General features: G+C 43.2%; 1 long non-coding RNA gene across 5 annotated transcripts; it reads right to left on the bottom strand.

The window, feature by feature from the left end:
- LOC109708687 lies at positions 9,248–12,253 on the bottom strand. 5 transcript variants are annotated; one of them, XR_002215807.1, is made up of 8 exons: positions 12,223–12,253; positions 12,031–12,129; positions 11,865–11,947; positions 11,678–11,801; positions 11,486–11,590; positions 11,268–11,390; positions 11,123–11,183; positions 9,248–9,461 (listed from the first exon to the last, which is right to left on the bottom strand). It is a non-coding gene; the product is annotated as an uncharacterized LOC109708687 (long non-coding RNA). The 5 variants fall into 5 exon arrangements; XR_002215811.1 differs by having other exon boundaries at positions 11,290–11,390; XR_002215808.1 differs by having other exon boundaries at positions 11,486–11,587.

Genomic DNA, 12,895 nt, shown 5'->3' with positions numbered 1-12,895 from the left:
CAGATGCCTCAAAGGTGAATAGTCCAAAACCAAACCCAATCTGATACTGCTATATTGGTCCGCAGACCTCAAGCGTTGCCTGTCACAGAGCAGACATTGCGAGCTTATTCATGCGTCACCGACGACCTATCCGGATACGTACACCTCTTGTTGGTGGCCAAACCAACCTGGTGTCTAGAATACACAGTGCTGTGACTAAATCATGCTGATATGCTCAAACGAAAACCGGCAAAAAGAGACCGGTGCCATGGCCGAAGCCAGGTGCAAGGGCGTACAACGCCGATCCACGATCAACCAGATCAAAACACATGACAAGAGAGTCGATGTGTTGCCTGGACCCAAGGTCCACAGAAATGCAATATACGAGTGCAAGCCTGCTGCACATGTCTATCCACAACTATACAAATACAATCAACGGAATACGATAAACAAGCGATAAACAATCAACTGACATGTAGAGACTACGATACTGATATGAAAGAACAGAGGAAGGGTGAAACGATCTCACCGACTACCAGCTCGAAGCACCCACCTGTCACTGTCGCGTCGGGACACTGGGTACGCACAAGTCGACCGGACCTACGAAGATCCAACGGGTCAGTAACCAACCCACTCACCTGAAGTACACTATCTCACAAACCCCCACATAGATCCCCGTATCGGTTTCCCAAAACCGATCATCGTAACTCACCGGAAGTCCCGAAAACCACACCGGGACGCCGTCGGGACCCACTAAGTGTCCCGAAACTCACCGACTCGTGTCACGAGTCACCTGCTGCTCCAGAACACTCCGATTTGGATGTTTTGGCAGCAAACACAAGATAACATCACTACACAATTATCGCCGAATAATTGTACGAATCCGGGTTCCCGAAAGTGTCTATTTCGACACCGGAACCCACCATCACTCATCCATCATCACTGAACCCACAATGTGATGATGGTGACCAGCCAACAAGGCTTAGCGACTACTCACAGAGCAACCAAACGACGTCGGAAGAAATCCGAACCGAAACCGCGTTCTTTCGGCGAATTTCGCCGCAAAACGCATCGAAATTGACTCTTCGATTTCTGCAAAAGCTAACGGATCATGGACAATCAGTCCAAAGGTCAAACACACTCACGTGCACTGCCCATAGTAGCCACAATGAGCACAAATGCATAAAAGACCCTCAATTTACATAAAATCCTATTATTTCATGTAAATTGAGCGATCAAGTGGCTCGTTCACGTAAACCGAGGACTCCCAAGGTCCACAGAGACACGTACTGATAGGTCTCAACGTACCGGAGGCCATGCTCACGATCCGGAGCACAACGGCTAGCTGTGGGAAGCGCGGGAGCAACCCGAAGGTTCGGCGAACAGCGCGCAGCCACGGAAAAACGCACCGAACAGGACTAACCGGACACTGTTGATCCAAAATAAGGTGAGCACCGTGATCAGCACTGACCAGCAGTCACCATGCTCACCTCCGGAGGCATCGGAACAGCCTCGGATCGCCGGCAAAACACGCACAAACACAGAACCACAGCCAAAAAGGCTGAAACGAAGCGACATCACCGAAACAGCGAAACAGGGCCTTCCCGACAGAAACCAGGGTGAGCACGATGATCAGCAACTTGCCAGGATCATCGTGCTCCCTTCCGTAGAGATCGGGAAGCCCCAGGAAGCTCGAAACAGTAAACCACCTAACTAAGCCCTATTTCGGGCTTGGCCGGAGCAAGCTTGCTCCGGCCGGCCTTCGGCGGCACGGCGGCGCGCGCGGCGGCCAGGAACGGGTGCGGGGGAGGTGAAGAGTGAGGTGCTCACCTCAGTTGGCGACTGGAAGCGGCGGCGGCAGCTGTGGAACAAACCGAGCATGCACGGCTAGGGCACGGGTTCCACGGGCAATGGCGGCCACGGCGACGGCCGGGGCCGATTTGGGACGGCGGAGGAGGGTCGCCCGAGGTCGGCAGGAGGCGGCACGGATGGCTCCGAGCGGTGGCGGCGCGAGGAAGAAGCCCCAAGGTCTGCTCGGCCCGAGCAGACCTGGGCTGCCACAGGCTGGCCGAGGCGGCGACGGCGGCTCGCTGGCGCGGCGGCGACCGGCGAGGAGGGTCGCCGAGGGTACGGGGACGGTGGAGGGAGCGGGCTCAGGCGGCGGCGGCGCGCTGGAGATGTCACACGTTGGCCTCGGCCCGAGCTCGGTCTGGCAGCTGCAGCTAGCAGCAACGACGCGAGGAGGCGGCGGCGGTCGACGGGGAGGCTCGCCGGAGCACGGGGCGACGCCGGTGAAGGGCCGGGAGGCAACTGCAGCCTCGGCCTGGCTCCAACCCGAGAGAAAGAGAGGGATAGATGGAGAGAGAGATGGAGAGGGAGGAAGAAAGGTGGCTGCCGCGGTGGCTGGCCGGCCGGGGTTCAGTCGGCGGCGGCCGGGGGCGTGCGGCAGGGGCAGGGGAGAGAGAAGGAGGCGGCTGGGGGGGTTAGCTCGGGCTAGGTTTAGGGTTTCCAATGAGCAAACCCTAGAGTGCAAATATATACCATTTGCAGATTTGCAAATAAGTCCACCTAAACTCACAATTTCAAACTGGGTCCCCCACAGCATGAGTAAAACGCGCGCATACCCCTCCACGTGCGATCTCACGCGAAACGGTACATAAAATGTCGCGACTTTTGCGAAATTACCGTTTTGCCATTACCGACCTCTCCTCGATCAACGCGTAATCTCCGCAGATTCGTCCGTCAGATTTGCGAACGGATTGCACCAATGCGATCAGCACGACGGAGACAACAAAGCTACGAATTCGTTTCACCTCGATCGACCACGGATTCACGACAAAATCCAATCTTTCATTCCAATAGAAGGAATAACACATAAATACATATAAAACATGTATTTTTGGATTTTCTCAAAATCCGTGGGTCAAACTCAAAATCCGTCAGCGCCATTAGTTCCAGAACAGCTGAACCGGTCGAAACGAGCTATTGGACTGCTAGGAACGGAGTCCGATACGAGCCAGAAGCCAACTTCCCATTGTGACTTCTCCGGAAAATCGAGTTAGTATTCACTTTAAGTGAAACTTGGAAATCTCGTAGAATTTCCGTTTTAACTCGTTTTTGCCCGAAACTTGACGAGTGCTTTTGTAATTAAATTACACACAAAAACATCGTCAACTGAGAGTTTAGCTACACTGCAAAAATCTCAGTCCTTACACTCGGTCCCAGCTCTGTGAAAAATGGGGTGTGAGAACTACAACAAAGTTTTCAGTGGGTTCGGCAACCAACCACGCCGACTTTCCCACTAGGTCTGATCAGGCACAATAGAAGAATAGATAGATAGTAACCAACTAAACAAATGCAGCTAATATGCCTGAACAATAAGTAATGCGATGCTCGATAAAATACCCATGATGAATGCAAGATCATAGTTTCATTACTCAATCTCTTGGCCAGCCCGTAGGTTTCGCTCTCAATAGACTCACCAACTCAAATCCCAAGTATCGGAGAGACTACTATGCCCGACGGGACCGTCCTCTAGGGAGACTACTACGACCCAATGATGACAACTCCGGAGCACATCGCCCGAGGGGGAGCTACCACCCTCGAGCAAGGACTTATAGGTGAGTATAATCCAATCCTTAACTATAAGGATGTCAAGTTCAATCCATTCCTTAACTATAAGGAAACAATGTACATATGACCCTTAACTCTAAGGTTGCTATGTCATAATGTCACAATATTACTTTCTCTTTTCACTTGCATTCTTTGACTTACACTAGTGTCATACACACTACTTTGTTCTTGGTACTCATTTACTCATGTCACACTTGTTTTCTAGGTGTTCAACTCTAGTGTTCTTGGCTCTTCAATGTCACTCACTACCTTTATATCAACATGTCACACTTGTTCTCTAATCCACTAAGTTCTTGTCATTTTTTCATGCATACATAGGGTTTATAGATTCTCACTTGTATTTCACATGCATTTGAACTCACAATATGCAATAAGAAGCTCACAATAACCCTACTATGCTATATGCTCAATACATACAAATGCTCAAATATGACACTTTAGACATAAAAAATATTTCGAGGTCTTCGGTATGCACCACTCACCTTGTATGGTTGCAAAGGTGCTACGGTGAATTTCTTGAAATTTTTGAAACCCTACTTTTTCGCCTGCGGCAAAACGAAGCCAAATTAGGCTTTTTCTCAATAACTTTATCTAGGCCTTTTCGTAACGTCAAACGGAATTGTCCCACGCGTCGGAAACACACCTAATTAGATTTTCAAAAGGTCAATTTATCTCGAAAACAACCGAAGGCAAAAATCCCAAAATCTATGCCCTAAGAATGCCATAATGGGATTTCTCCTAGATTGATCTCATCTCTAAGCAAATACTAGCTTAGAATCACCTAGGAAGCTCTCTAATACTATTTTCAAGCCATTTGGACCATTCCTAGGGCATCTACATTAAACCTTAGATGTTCACCATGGGAGCACCTTGAGAAAGCCATGGTTTTCATGGTGTTCAAGGCTCACAATGCTTCTAAACATAAGAGAAGCCCCAAAACCTTAAGTTCCATAGTGGAAATCCAAACCCTAGATAAGCTTTTGCACTAAAACTCACCTTAGCCAAAAGCTATCCCCAAGTCCACCTTGATGGAGAGCTTTTGCACTAAAACTCACCTTAGCCAAAAGCTATCCCTAAGTCCACCTTGATGGAGAGCTTCTACACTACCAAAGCCTCCAAAAATCTCCTCCAAGCCTTCTTTTCCTTTTCCTCCAAGCTCTAGGGTAAGATCTCTAAAGAGAGAAAGAGAGAAATAAGAGGGAGAGAGTGGAGGGGTGTTTGCTGTGAAGGAGAGGAGTGTTGGGTTTATTATAGTGTGCAACAATTACAACTAGGCCCCCCCAAACATTTGCATTTGCAACAGATCAATTCCTTGCTGCCAGACCAAAGTGTACCGGTACACGGGATTTTATACCCGTACACTTTCTGCGCAGAGGCGACCCGAGAGCAAGGTTCTCGATTTTTACAAAAGTATACCGGTACACACCAGGGGTGTACCGGTACATTTCCGTGAAAAATCAAACCCGAGAGCAAACTCTTCTCGGTCTACAGGGCTGTACCGGTGACAACTCGATGGTTGTACCGGTACACTTTGCCCAGAATGCTGGTTTTGCGCCGTTTTCGATTCTATTTTGTGCCAATCGATGCTAAAACCTTTCTAACACCTCTTAAACCCATTTTTAGCCCTTCCAACATTGTTGGGATGCTAAATGCAACTTGCCCAACTATTTCTTTCGTATTGTTCATTTTTAAATCGTGCCGAGCAATGCTAAAACTTGCTTAACACTCCCGGGACTCGACTTTGACCCTTCCAACATTGTTGGAATGTCAACTGGAGTTTGTCTATTCATTTCTCTTGGTACTTTAACCAATTTGGCTAAAGTTCGATAATCGCTATCAAGGTTTCGATACGTTACAGTACCAGTACTCTATGCAGAATCCTGCATTTCGAAATTTCAATGCACTTTCTCTATTCCGACTTCTTGATTACTCTTTTAACTTACCAAAAACCTCACTACAACTCTTTAAAAAATGCAGGTTAGCTCCCATTACCCATTCCACTCCTCAAACTTCATAATCGGGCTAATTTGGAATACTACATTTGAATAGTGCATTTACAATGCACTTTTCCATTTCCAGCTACTTGCTTGCTCCAGTAACTTGCGGAAATCTCTCAACAATCCTTCACAAGTTGTAGAATAGTTTCAATTACTGTTCCATCGCTCGAACTTCGCAATTCGCCAAAGTTCAGTGTATTACATTCATCCCTCCTAAAAAGAAGTTTCGTCCGCGAAACTAGAATCCAATTTACACCTCGAAATCATTCGAAATGAATATGGGATGTATTTAATAACACTTCAATTCATTCCCAAAGAGTTTGAACCAATCAAATCGTATGAAGCATTTTCTTATGGGAACATCCACAATTCTGAAAATTCAGTACATTACACTTTATCCGCTCCTAAAACGTTCTTCTTTTACCCACGATGGATGAAGTTCCATTCTTGTTTTTCGTAATGATTTGAGGCCAACACTCAACTTCTCTTGTCATGTTCATATGAATGAGGTTAGATCATTCCTTTAACAAGAAAAATTCAAATCCAATGATTACCCTTAGTCCACCTCTCGAGTTCTGAAGAATTATCATGTCTTAACGGAAAACGACGCAATTTCAATCGTCAGCTTGCTCTCAAGAGCCAAAATCTTCAAGAAATTGCACTATTGATGCAATTCTATTCCAAGATTAGATATGGAAAAAAAAAATTTCATCTCTCTTTTAAACCCGACATTCTACTATTCAAATTTCATTTGGTAGCGAACCAATTATCTCTGGCAATACTCCTTCCAAGACTAAATGGAACTAATCGTCCACCCCATTAGTTCATTGGGGTATTTACCTGATCTAGCATTTAGTATTGTATCACAATACTTTAGCATCATATCTCATTCCACCACCAGGCAGTAGGCCCAAATTCACATCAATAGATGTTGCTAAGTGTCAATTATTCAAAACTTCTCAATTCCCACTAATACCATTTTGTAGCTTCTATGCTTTTAGTATCAATAATATGATAAATCATATTCATCTTTTCAACGAGAAATTTTCCTCATTTATATCCAATTTTATTTCTTCTGACTCTCTCACACACTTAAACTGATGGTTCACCTCTGGTGAAATAATTCTTAGCATTAACCAATTGATGCTTCTAGTAGAACCAATTGGATATATTCATCCTCAATACCTTCTTTATAATGTTATGTTCCTAGTAGCTGTCGCCACTTTGTCCCATTCAACAATAGAGAGGGAATCCACTTATACTTATTAGTAACTCTCTATTGTTATTACGTACATATACTTCTATAATCCAGGAAGGGTTCAAGCAAAGCTTCCTACTCTAAATTGCAACTAAGGTATCAATATTCACCTTCAATACATATAGAGTTCATCTCCATATGGTTTCCAATCATATATCAAACTCAAAACTTATCTTATGCGACTCGTTCCAAAGAACTTAATGCCATATTACATGAACCAGAAGAGAAGGAGAAAGAAATAGGTATCTTGGTAGTTTCTTTCTCAAATATTCCAAATACTCAATCAAAGTAGGAGAGTTTTAGCTCCATCCCATCAGCTGCTTGCTCGATCATCCCTTACATACTTTGCCGAATCTGCTAAGTAAACTCTTAACATTCTATGTCAAAGAATGTTATAATATTTCTCACAGTTGTCATCCCTATCAATGTCCCAAATCCATCTAGCCGTCTTGGAATCATCAATCAGCAAGTCTCTAACACGGGTGGAGTACCAACTTAGATGGCATCACAATAGTCTCATGATGTCCTCAGCCCAATCTCACATCCCGTTCAAGGCATAAACTCAAACTCTAATATCAATTAGTAATCATTAAATGGTAACTCCACCAATTGAGTGCGTCTAGTCCTCAAGGTTGATCAAAAAGATCAATAAATCTCAATACCATCCAAATACTGAATCGTGTTTCAATTGACATCACGATAGTTGACACATAGTCGAACAACCTATTCAGCCTCACAACCAGTGAGATTGCTTCACCACGAAGCAAAACAATAAACATCTAAAAACCTTCCTACTAATCGAGCGCACAATTTGTGACTCGATCGGGAGTACCACAACAACTTCTTAAAAGATATCCTTCATTTTGAGGATTCTCACTCACCCTAAGTTATCAGCCAATTAGGCTCCAACTCTTCAATACATACCTGATTTAGGTAAAATAACAATCTTCGCAATTAGCGAGATTAAACCTCAAAATGCATTATTTCATGCTCAAATCTTAAGACGAATCGATTCAGCTCGCACAATCCCCGATACAAGGTGCCTCCAAATTAGATTTTAAGTCAAAACTATTCTATCACTAGTGAGGCCAATCAATTTGTTGGCTCACTCCAAAACTCTTTTATCAAGCAAAGTGTCAAATAGACCATCCTGCTAATGCAATCATCCTATATGCATCGAGATAAAGAATTAATGCAATACAATTCGGCAAACATCCGATCAAAGATGCAATTAGAATAATCATCACAACTATAATCAAATTTCCATAACCTGCTACCTATAGTAATCGTTCCCGTCACCACATCTTGCTCCAGCCAATCTATAGACAAATGTCCACTGGGTGCCTCTCATGACAAAGTCAGTGCATATACTTTCTTTAACATACTATTTCCTGGGCACTCTGATCGAGTATGGCCCTCCTGCCCATACACCAAAACACTTTTCTCTCCACTGAGGACACTTTGGGGAACGTGCGGCCTTCACAAATCACACATTTTAGCCGTAACGGTCGACGACTCGACGTTCTTCGTCCGGCAAAAGAGCCACGTCCCAAAGGTTGATTCTTCTTTACTTTCCTTGATGATTCACCAATCTGTAACCGATCACTCTTGGTGGTCTCCTTTGCCATCTTAATAAGTTCCACAACTTTTCTCATAGTCATGGCGCGATCTGAAATCTCATGAAATTTCTTGAGATCAGCCATTCGCTGAATCAATAGATTCTTCAACCGCTTGATTCCCTCATCTTGTCGGTGCAAAGCCTCTGCTTGAAGTAGCGCCACATTCGACTGTCGCTCCACTACTCCAACTAAAATAACCACTGCTCCTCCAATTCCTGAACCTCGCCAGGTTGGGAAAGTACAAACTTCTCCGGCTCGGTCGCCTCGACCATTGTAGAGTGTATCTTGGACATCACAAGCTGCAACAAACAAAATAAGCACAGGTTAAACAACCTATGCTATCATAGCCCCGCACATAGACACGAAACCCCCAATCATGTGAAAGTAATGAAGTGACCTCCCACTATTCCCCGATATCACGTTGTCGGCAGCCAACGTGATCTTACAAGGACATAAAGGTTATCCACTTCAATCCAACTCCAACACTTTTGGAGTTATAAGTATGACCCATCACAATACTTTCGCCCAAAATAGTCACAAAGACCCCGTTTCTCACGTTCCTAATCCTGATCACCCAACCGGCCTAAGGTTTACTAGGTCTACTAAGACTCAACCCTAGGCTCTGATACCACTATAATCTGTCACGCCGTGGACTTTAGCAGAAGCTCACCAGTCACGTGCACAGACCCACCGTGTAAACTACAACCTCTAGTATACACCAGGAGTCTACAATCCACATAGTAAAAACATTCGATTCTAACCAGGTAGTCAGAGCACAACTTAAAAAGTATAGTAAACTTATACAACACAAAACCTTATTACAACTTAAACAAGTACATTCTACATAAATCTAGAATACAACACTAAGCTAAATCAAAATAAATCAGTAGAGGTTCATCTATTTAACATCAAGAAGGCTCTATTAAACATTGACCCCTCGCCAGAAATCCCTAGCCTTTCCCGCCGTGGAAGACTCTGTAAAAACAACAACAAAGAGGGTGTGAGAACTATTAAACAATAGTTCCCAGTGGGTAACCCGCCGAGAGTGGCGAAGTACACCACTAGGTCAACTAAGGCATAAGTATATAGCAATGAGTAAGCAAAGTAACTGTAACAATAAAAGAAATACTTTAATTATACTATGCCTCCACAAGTTATGTCTTATAACATGTCTTACATACTAGTTCATACAAATGAGTTCTATTAGTCATGCTGGTATCAATTTAATTCACTAATATGTCATGCTATATGCAGAATATCATCATGTCTACTAGCCAATGACATCATGTAGCTATTTCCTCAACTAAAAAGAGTGTATATATTTAAATACTGTCATAATACTACTAATCAACAGAGATATCAACCCTTTAGTATGTTTATTACTAGATATACTTAACCAATAACATAAAGTATCCTTACTACTATGTCCATCTAAGGTTAAGGTAACTCACAATAACCCAATTTTACAAGAGACTTACACATGGTAAAGTCTCGGCCGCACCGTGCCTAATGGCCCTGTGGAAGTCAACTACCCACAGCAATCCACTTCGACGCTCAAATTCGTACATAAGCGAGCAATCTGTCGCTAAGCCACTCCGGAGCGCTGGCTTGGGCGGCGCGACCCCCACAAGCATGTGCGAACGAGGACATTGGCATGCAAGCATAATCCATAGCATAGGGTTCATAAGTTCATCATGTCTCTAACGTGGAATCTCAACTCGACGCAAGGTCGACACTGTAGTACCCAAATCATAAGTCACTCTCAACTACTTGTTGACATACTTTGACCAATAGCTAGTATAACTTGAACAATTATAAACATAACATCATAATGGGCTATACCCACACATACTCACTTAGAGTCCTCTCACTACTCCCTATACACAAGGAAAGTGATTTCTAAGGGCATGTCTAATGACTCGTGGCACATATCCTAGAGTTCCATATAATCCTCTACTACTTCGAGTAAACAGGTAATATGCAATTACTCTACTGAATTATACAGATATGCTATCATGTCCAACTCTAGTTATTTACTAGACTACATTCAATAGAATAATATTCAAGTTATACCATAATGCCAAATTCTAGTTACTTAACTAGATCAAGCACAATAACATGCAGTTAAGCAAGTTCTATCATGTGAAGGTGGAAACCACTGTTTGTCATAAATAGGCATAATACTCTATGAAATACTTTTCACATGCTCTTTATTCAAGTCATTTTGCATGGTATATTCGAAGTTCAGGCATCAGGTTTACCACATGGAATTGCATGATTTACTTGAAAGTTAAAATCATTATACACCGTTTACTTAGTTACACCTTTAACTAAGTACCATTTCCCTGGCTTTATCTCAATACATTAGTAAACGATGTCCTTCTTTAACTTGTCCACACAAGTACATTAATGTCATGTAATGCATGCTAGACTGGCAAGTAATCTCTAGATGCGAAACAATTTCACAAGTCACCCCTACTACCTAGAGGTTCTCTTTGATCCGATATGCTATGTAGATTTTCACAGGCCCAATTCATTTCAATATACATATATTCATTGAATATGCCACCATTCCATTTTTATAATGTCAAGAAGACATAGAGGGAATTCTCCCATTTCGGGAAGGTCAAACCCACCTAATTGCTGTCGACTCTCGTCGATTCCATAACCGAAGGTAATCCGAAGCTTCTAAGCCACCTAGCAATGATTCTAAAATCAGCTAGGAGTTCAATTTCAATCTCTACATGTGAGTCTCCCAAATTCCATAATATAGGCTAGGACCTAGTAAAGTAGCAAAGCTTACTTCCTCACTTCGGTTCAGATTGGTACACCGAAAGTAGTCTTCGAAAGCTCCCAATGTTCAGCTAGAAAGGATCTATATCCTACTGCAATTCTGCTGTAAACCTACACCATAACAACCGTACTAATCAAATTAAAAGCTTGACTTCAACCTTTACTAAACAATCTCACATAGGCATCTAACCTAGATAGAATTATACCTAGTTTAGCCTTCCAATAAGCACTCCACTTCAAATCAGGGTGAAGCACACTAGTATCAGCTTGCAAGAGTCTCTAAACTCAGCTCAAGGTGATTCTCAAACCTGCTGCGAACATCCATGAAAAACTGCATCACTCCTTTCATTAATACACTTATTATAGCATCAATATAAAGCAAGTGGTGAGTTAATCACCTTCTCCAACTTCAACCCAGTTTTTCCTTAGCTTAGGGTCGAAGAGTCATCTCCAAATTCTGCTCCAACAGTCACCAAAACCTAGCCGCAGGGTTCACGTTCCCTGCTGCGACTCTGCTGGGAACTAGCATCAAAACTACATTAATATACTTACTACCATATCCAAACAAGGAAGTAAGTACTTTACCTTGTCCAATCAATAACCCAGATCCAACTGAGTTAGAGTACAGCAAAACGTCTCTTTTTCCGCTGCTGATTCCAACCCTTAAACTAGCTCGCAACAAAAAACCCAAGTCAATATCAACTTCACTACTATAACATCAACTAGAGATAAGTTGAATCACTGGCCTCACCAAGCTTTAGCTCAACTTCCTGCTGAGATAGGACCACGAAATATCTCCAAAATCCTTCTCTTCAACAACAAAACATAGCCCCCAAAGCCTTCCAACCAGCTAGGCACCAAAGAGGAGAATGAATTAAGCTCGAATCTTGAGTTCTTGCTCAAAATACCATAAAACCCTAGAGAGAAAGAGAAAGGTTCAAACCTGGTTCTCAGGACTTAAGCATGGATAAACATCAGCTGGGGGCGAGCTAGAAGAGATAAGAACAAGCTGGGAAAAGAAAATGACCAAACTAGCCTTGCTACCTCGCAGCTGCTTGTACTGGTACCGGTACTGAACCAAGTTGGTACCGGTACTCTATGCAGAATCCTGCATTTTGAAATTCCAGTGCACTTTCTCTCTTCCGACTTCTTGATTACTCTTTTAACTTACCAAAACCTCACTTCAACTCTTTAAAAGATGTCGGTTAGCTCCCATTACCCATTCCACTCCTCAAACTTCATAATCGGGCTAATTTGGAATACTACATTTGAATAGTGCATTTACAATGCACTTTTCTATTTCCAGTTACTTGCTTGCTCCAGTAACTTGCGGAAACCTCTCAACAATCCTTCACAAGTTGTAGAATAGTTTCAATTACTGTTCCATCACTCGAACTTCGCAATTCGCCAAAGTTCAGTGTATTACAAGATGCCATAGCGGCATACCCCTTTTTGTAAACTTTTTTTTTTTGGTAATATATATATCAGCATCATTTGGCTCTTCAATCAAACCGAATACACAGTGTAGTATTTGAACTCGGCTGGTCTGATCCCTCATCAGCCGAATCTCTTGATTCACTTGTGGGCGCAAACTTCGAGGTCATTATCAATAGTCG

Source organism: Ananas comosus, linkage group 4 (assembly GCF_001540865.1).
Source record: "Ananas comosus cultivar F153 linkage group 4, ASM154086v1, whole genome shotgun sequence".
NCBI lineage: Eukaryota > Viridiplantae > Streptophyta > Magnoliopsida > Poales > Bromeliaceae > Ananas > Ananas comosus.
Note: the sequence above shows the minus strand (reverse complement) of the source record. Positions and strands in the feature narration are given on the sequence as shown.